The 8559-nt window shown below is 46.2% G+C and overlaps 1 pseudogene; it reads right to left on the bottom strand.

The window, feature by feature from the left end:
• Positions 1 to 330: 330 nt before the first annotated feature.
• On the bottom strand, positions 331 to 448 carry LOC124561878 (annotated as a pseudogene).
• Between the last annotated feature and the right edge of the window lie 8111 nt (positions 449 to 8559).

Here is an 8559-nt window from a genome sequence, read left to right as displayed (position 1 = left end):
CACCGCCAGCACTCCAGTTAGCACAGTGACTGAGCGTCTATGGTTGGAAAGAGTAGGGAACGCAGGTAGAGAAGCTCGTTGTAGGCCACTCGTTTCTATAGTCAGTGCTAAGTGACGCTAGACTCCTCCCGAACAGGCCATGGAGGCCTAAAGGTACCGACCGACTGCCGTGTCATCCTCAGACCACAGGCGTCACTGGGTGCGGATATGGAGGGGTATGTCGTCAGCACACCGCTCTCCCAGCCGTATGTCAGTGTCCGAGACCGGAGCTGCTACTTCTCTATCAAGTAGCTCCTCAGTTTACCTCACAAGGGCTGAGTGCACCCCGCTTGCCAACAGCGCTCGGCACACCGGATGGTCACCCATCCAAGTGCTAGTCCAGCCCGACAGCGCTTAACTTCGGTGATCTGACGGGAACCGGTGTTACCACTGCGGCAAGGCCGTTGGCAAGCGACGCTAGAGGTGATGAGTGAATGACTGGAAACGAGTGATGTATCATGCTATGGTAATCCCATGGATGGTTTTGGGTTTGGCGAACGCCTGTAGAACGTTACCTGCTATCACACGTATTGTCAACAGTGATGTTCGGAGGAGATGGTGGCACAGTGTGGGAGTGTCTTTCGTGGTTTTAGTATGTTTCCTCACTCGCGTTAAGACAGTGCTGAATACAGAAGGATATCAACATATTTTTCAGCACTGTGTACTGCGTAACAGAAGAGGGACGTTTCGGAGATGCGACTGTTTGCAGCTATATGACAATACACCGTGTCGTAAAGCAGAGTCTGTGAGGCAATGGTTTGTGGACAACAACATTGCTGAAATGGACTGCCCTCTCCATAATCCACACCTGAGCCCAGTACAACACCTTTGGGATGATTTAGAACGCTGACTTCGTTTCAGGCGCTCATGTACAACATTAGTACCTTCTCTGTTTTTGGCTCTTAGGGAAGAATGGACTGCCGTTCCTCCATACACATTCAGACGCATTATTAAAAGTGCCCTCAGAAGAGTTCAAGCCGTGCTGAAGACGAAGGGCATGCATAGCCCATAGTAACGTCTGATAATAGGTGCCAGGATACTTTTCATCAGTCTGTGTATATTCTAAACTTCGCACAAGTTGTTGGGCTAAGGCTCATGGAAGAAAGCATGTTGCGGAGAAATGGCTTAACCACACCCTTGGTTGTTTGTTCAGTGAAAATGGGCGGTGTCAAATTGGAGTACATCATCTATTTGGAACACACTCTCTTCGTCGTAAACTAGCTGGGGTACTCGGCTTCGCTCAGGGAGTTGATATGACATTGTGTGGTTTTGGAATAAAAGGATAACCTTTAAAGTATAAGAGGTAAATAATTTTATTGAAAACATATTCTGACTACTTACAGTACTTGTTAAAGTATAAGAGGTAAAGAATTTAACTGAAAAATTATTCTAACTACTTACAATTCTTGTTTATACACAACATTTTTCATTTTGCTATACGGCGTATACATGCACAAATTTTACGCGAGAGCAATCTGCGTATAGTTGACAGCGAAAGAAGCGGGAGTCTTTGAGGTGGATGCCGCAGTATTTTGAAGGTTGTCCTTGCGCTTTGTTGATTGTAAAAATGTAGGCTAATTTGATTGGAAATTGCAGTCATTTAAATTGGAATGACAGTTCGCAAACTTTTATTATAAGATCGTATTACAGTTCTTGATTCTTCAATACGTTCATTTCGTAGTTCTTCGCTTTCCCCGCTTCTCACGGTGCTGATGCCGTTCGTTGGAAACTTAAACGTGCTTCGCCTCATTTGTCTGTTTCTTTTCTTCGCTGTTCTCTTTGTTTACGCCGTTTTGCTTCAGAACTGGCAAGATCTCCTCTTCTTTTACTTTTGAGAATTGTCTAAAATACATATCAAATCAACTTTTTATTAAAAAATACACTAAGTACACTCTACACAAATTTCACACGTTATTTTCGATTTATGTTCAGTCACTATATCACTTGTACTACTTCTACTTCACTGTTTCTTTTTCTTCACTAACTGCACTACCTTCTTGGTTCCTCCCTTCGTCACTGATAAGAAACTGATGTTCGAGCCGACAACGAGTCTTGCTTTATATACTCCTACCAATGGGTACCTACCAGTTGCGAATTTGAGAACATACCAAAAAGGCTGCGAATGGTCAACAATGTTGGCCGTCAGCCAGAGGTCGTGTGGTGCACTGCTGCGAGCGCAGGCCAGGGTTACGTGGAGTAGGACATCGGCCAGCTGTGTCCAGCCGCCGCCTATTTGCATTCCGCCCCCGTGCCGCCCCCGCCGGAGTCAGCCGCCGCGCCAAGGTGCGCCACCAGCAGTCGGCCGGCACGCTCTTTTGTTGCACAAGGAGTTCGATAAATTTCCAGAATGAAAAGGAATTAGATAAGCAGTCGTTACTACGTCATGAATATTAAATAACGTTTTCGATTAATCATCGCAAATGATAGCAGCGCGGCTGTAGGGAGCGGAGGGTTGAGTTGCGGAGCACACTCCGCCCATCCGGCCGGCGCCGTGGAGGGGTGGGGAGGGGAGAGACGCGACCAGGCGGGCCGCGCCGTGAATAACGACCCGCGAGGAAAACAACTTGCAGCCGAATTAATATCTGAATAAGAATGGGCGCGGGAAGCGGGCGCCACACACACCGCGCCACTGCAGCCGCCCCGCGCCCCGAGCTAATAACTCTCGCTACTCCGCCATCTCGGCTCGCCGCTCTTCCCTCTCGCGAAACTTCAGCGGCAGCCGCAGCAGCTAATGCCGCTACTGGCTCGGTAGCCACCTGCCTGCGTCTTCACAGCGTTCGCGGTCCACCGGTGGTTTACTCCCTGTTTCTCTCGCATCTCTCTTTCAACTCTCATCTACACTGCTGGCCATTAAAATTGCATCGTCAGTAACGATATCAAACAACTAAATATTATATAATTACTGGGGAAGTCAGCAATGCTTCGCCGGCCGAGGTGGCCGAGCGGCTCTAGGCGCTACAGTCTGGAACCGCTCGACCGCTACGATCGCAGGTTCGAATCCTGCCTAAAGCATGGATGTGTGTGGTCTCCTTAGGTTAGATGGTTTAAGTAGCTCTACGTTCTAGGGGACTGATGACCTCAGAAGTTAAGTCCAATAGTGCTCAGAACCATTTGAAGCATCAGCAATGCTTCGCAATTGCTAAATACGTACAGGGCCGGCCGGTGTGGCCGAGCGGTTCTCGGCGCTACAGTTTAGAACCGTGCGACAGCTACGGTCGCAGGTTCGAACCCTGCCGCGGTCATCGATGTGTGTGATGTCCTTAGGTTAGTTAGGTTTAAGTAAGTTCTAAGTTCTAGGGGATTGATGACCTCAGAAGCTAAGTCCTATAGTGCTCAGAGCCATTTGATTTGAACACGTACAGGAATTGGATACACGTCCTGATCTCCTTCTCCCTCCCCCTCTCTCTGTCTCTCTCCTACTTCCCCCTCTCTTTGTCCATCTCCTCCTCGCCCCCGCTATCTCTGTCCATCACCTCCCTGCATATCTCTTATTCCACACCCTCTCTATCCTTCTCCTGCTCCCATGTCTCTCTACCAATATCCTTTCTCCCCTTCTTTATATCCATGGTGTTCCAGACGGTGTGGCACTGTCCATGTGGTCTACGGCGCGGGCAACCGTAATACTCTTAGAAGAGCTATGAAATGGAACGGGTAGCTCTAAAATATTTCTGTTTCCTGACGACACTAACTTGGTAGTAAAGGATGTTGTGTACAACATTGACTCGGTTTCAAATAGTGCAGCACTTGACCTCAGCCGGCCGAAGTGGCCGTGCGGTTAAAGGCGCTGCAGTCCGGAATCGCCAGACCGCTACGGTCGCAGGTTCGAATCCTGCCTCGGGCATGGATGTTTGTGATGTCCTTAGGTTAGTTAGGTTTAACTAGTTCTAAGTCCTAGGGGACTAATGACCTCAGCAGTTGAGTCCCATAGTGCTCAGAGCCATTTGAACCATTTTTGAACTTGACCTCAGTTCATGGCTGTAGGAAATTAACGTTAAATCACAGTAAGACTAAGTTTTTACAGTTTCTAACACACAATTCAACAAAACCTGACGTTGTAATTTCACAGAACTGGCATATGATTAGTGAAACTGAACAGTTCAAATTTCTAGGCGTTCAGATAGATAGTAAGTTGTCGTGGAAAGCCCACGTTCAGGATCTTGTTCAAAGACTTAATACTACCACTTTTACTATTCGAACGGTATCAAAAGTGAGTGATATTTCGACACGAAAATTAGTCTACTTTGCTTATTATCATTCGCTTATGTCGTATAGTACTATATTTCGGGGTAACTCTTCCCATTCTACAACGATATTTTTGGCTCAGAAACGGGCGGTTCGGGCAATAAGTGGTGTGAGTTCACGAACTTCTTGTCGACCTCTGTTCACGAGTCTGGGTATTTTGACATTGGCCTCTCAATTTCTATATTCCTTATTGTCGTTTCTTGTTACCAATATTAGTTTATTCCCAAGAATAAGCAGCTTTCACTCGATTAATACTCGGCAGAAATCAAACCTACATTTGGATCGGACTTCCTTAACTCTTGTGCAAAAAGGTGTGCAGTATACTGTTGCATCCATTTTCAATAAACTGCCACTCGAATTTTAAAAAATTTTAGCAGTAATCCACGCGCTTTCAAATCGAAACTGAAGAGTTTCCTCAAGGATCAGTCCTTCTATTCTGTCTAGGAGTTCTTTGAAAAATTAAGCTTATTCTTATTGAATTGCTGATAGCGTTTACTTAAACTTATGGACTGACTTTTTTTCAGGTTCATGAACATTTATTTTTATCTGCTATTATTTTTATGTTATAATTTCATGTACTGACACATTCCATGATCTTGGAGATTTGCTCCTCAATTTGGTCCTACGGAACTTGACGTGTAAATAAATAAATAAATAAATAAATAAAATGAGCTCAGTAGTAGATAAGACAGATGGTAGACTTCGGTGTATTGGTAAAATAGTGAGTACGTGCAATCAGTCTACAAATGAGATTGTTTACCAGTCGCTCTTGCGGCCCATCCTATAATATTTCCCAAGCGCGTGGAATATGTACCAAACATAACTATCAAGGGATACTGAACGTAAACAGAGAAGCACAGCACTAATGGTCGAAGGTTTGTTTGACTCCTTGGAGAGTGTCACAGAGATGCTGAAGAAACTAAATTGGCATGCACGTGAAGATGGACGCAAACAATCTCGGGAAAGAGACTTGGAAAGTTTCAAGAACCGGCTTTAAATGACGACTCTAGCAATATGCTATCGCTTACGTAAGGATCTTGAAAACAAGATTAGATCAATTGCAGCGCGCACAAAAGCATTTAAACTGCCACTCTGGCAGCGCTCCCTACGTGAATGCAACGGTAAAATGGCACAGTAACTGTTAGGCTGGGAAGTACTCTGTGACTCGCACTACACAGTGGTTCCTCGAGTATAGATGTAGCTGTACCTGTTCTGCAGCCAGGTTATCAGGCAGTATTACAGTGAAGCGCCAAAAAACTGATACAGGCATGCGTATTCAAATATAGAGATATGTGAAAAGGAAGAATTTGCCGCTATGGTAGGCAACGCCTATATACGAGGGTTGTCCAGAAAGTAAGTTCCGATCGGTCGCTAAATGGAAACGACAGTGAAAACCAGAAACATTTTATTTGCAAGAGTTAGTTACACTATCCAGATAATTCTCTACACAGTCGCCGTTCTTACTTATACATTTGTCGTAGCGCTGTACCAACTTTCCAATACCCTAGTCATAGAAGGCAGCCGCCAGTGCTTTCCACCAATTCTCTACGATGGCCTACAGCTCGTTGTCTGTGCCAAAATCTTGTCTTCATAGTCAGCGGTTCATGTGAACAGAGGTGAAACTCAAAAAAATGGTTCTGAGCACTATGGGACTTAATTTCTGAGGTCATCAATCCCCTATAACTTAGAACTACTTAAACCTAACTAACCTAAGGACATTATACACATCCATGCCCATGGCAGGATTCGAATCTGCGTCCGTAGCGGTCGCGCGGTTCCAAATTGTAGCGCCTAGAACCGCTCGGCCACTCCGGCCGGCGATGAAACTCAGAAGGAGACAATTACGGGCTGTATTGTGGGTAATCAAACATTTCCACTTGATGCAAGAGCATCTGCATTGCCCCTGCAGAATGCGACTGAGAATTGTCTTGAAGAAGGAAACGCAAGACAGTTATGTAATGTTGGCTGTATATCTCAGGCGAAATTTCTCACCAAGCCCTCGTACTTGGCGGGAGAAGCTATTGTTCTGGGTATCTTTATGTGCTCCCTGTGTGCTCAGTAATAAAAAGAACAACGTAACGCGATTGACGGGCATACTAGAAACACTGCCCAACACACCTGTGCAAAACTCCATCGGATTTTCACTGTGGTTATATTTAGCGACCGATCGGAACTTACTTTCTGGACAACCCTCCTAAGACAACAAGTGTCTGGCGCTGTTTTTAGATCGGTTGCTGCTGCTACAATGCCAGGTTATCAAGCTTTAAGTGTCAGCGCACGAGTGGTGCGACACAGAATCTCCGAGGTATCTATGAAATGGGGATTTTCTGGTACGACCATTTCACGAGTGTACTGTCAATATCAGGGATCCGAGAATACATCAAATCTCCGACATCGCTACGGCCGGAAAAAGATTTTGCAAGAACGAAACCAACGACGACTGAAGAGAATCGTTGAACGTGACATAAGTGTAACCCTTCTACAAACTGCTGCAGATTTCAATGCTGGGCCATTAAAAAGTGTCAGCGTGTGAACCATTCAACGAAACATCATCGATGTGGGCTCTCGGAGCCGAAGGCCCACTCGTGTACCCTTGATGACTGAGCGACACAAAGCTTTACGCCTCCTCTCGCCTCGACCCGTCAACACCGACATTGGACTTTTGATGACTGGAAGCATGTTGCCTGGTCAGACGAGTCTCGTTTCAAATTGTATTGAGCGGATGGACGTGTACGGTCATGGAGACAACTTCATGACTCCATGAACCTGCATGTCAGCAGGGGACTGTTCAAGCTGGTGGAGACTCTATAATGGTGTGGGGCGTGTGCAGTTGGAGTGATATGGGACCCCTGATACGTCTAGACACAACTCTGACAGGTGACACGTACGTAAGCATCCTGTCTGATCACCTGCATCCACTCATGTCCATTATGGTTTCTGATGGATTTGGGCAATTTCAACAGAACAGTGCGACACACCACACGGCCAAAGTTGCCACAGAGTGGCGCCAGGAACACTCTTCTGAGATTAAACACTTCCGCTGGCCACCAATCTCCCCACACATGAATATTAATGAGCATATCAGGGATGCCTTGAGATCTCCACCCCCTCGTACTCTTATAGATTTATGGACAGCCCTTCAGGATCCATGGTGTCAATTCCCTCGGCTCTACTTCCGACATTAGTCGAGTTCATGCCACTTCGTATTGCGGCACTTCTGATACACGATATTAAGCAGGGGTGCCAGTTTCTTTGGCTCTTCAGTGTAACAGGTGACATCTCCGTGCTTACCAGTTAAATTTGTCATTTACTCATGCATTTTAGTGAAGAAAATCGTCGTTTGGCATTTGTAGTTGCCAAAGGCTTCCACCACCTCACCTCGGTGAACTGTCTGGGACGTGGATATGCGGTTTTTTAATCCGTAGGGTTCCACGGTTCCAAGCTCGAACACTGGAGCAAACAACACTGTGGCAACGAAAGTCATGGGATACCTCCTAATACCTTGTCGGACCTCCTTTTTCCTGGCGTAGTGCAACTGCTCGAAGTGGCATGGACTCAAGAAGTCGTTGGAAATCCCCTGCAGAAATATTGAGCCATGCTGTCTCTCTGACCGTCCATAATTGCGAAAATGTTCCCAGTGCTGGTTGCTGAGCACGAACTGACCTCTCGATTATGTCCCATAAATGTTTGGTGGGATTCATGTCGGAAGATATGGGTGGCCAAATCATAGGCTCGAATTGTCCAGAATGTTCTTCAAACCAATCGCGAACAGTTTTGGTCTGGTAAAATGGCGCATTGTTTTTTTAGAAAAATTCAATCGTTGTTTGGCTGCAGATGATCTCCAGGTAGCCAGAAATAACCATTTCCATTCTATTATCGGTGCAGCTGGACCACAGGACCCAGTCCGTCCCATGTAAACACTGTCCACACCATTATGGAGCCACCACCATCTCGCACAGTGCCTTGTTGACAACTTGAGTCGATGGCTTCGTGGAGTCTGCGCCACACTCGAACCCTACCATCAGCTTTTACCAATATAGCCACGAGTCCAGTAGAGGCGCTGAAGGGGATGTCGTGTTGTTAGCGAAGGCACTCGCGTCGGTCGTCTGCTGCCATAGCCCATCAGCACCAGATTTCCCCGTACTGTACTAACTAATATGTCCGTCGTACGTCCTACATTTATTTCTGCGATTATTTGATGAAGTTTTGCTTGTCTGTTAGCAGTTACAACTCTACGCAAACGCTGCTGCTCTGTGTTGGTAAGTGAAGGCCATCGAC

Source organism: Schistocerca americana, chromosome 1 (genome assembly GCF_021461395.2).
Source record: "Schistocerca americana isolate TAMUIC-IGC-003095 chromosome 1, iqSchAmer2.1, whole genome shotgun sequence".
In the NCBI taxonomy this organism is placed as follows: domain Eukaryota; kingdom Metazoa; phylum Arthropoda; class Insecta; order Orthoptera; family Acrididae; genus Schistocerca; species Schistocerca americana.
This window is presented reverse-complemented; position numbering and strand designations above follow the sequence as displayed.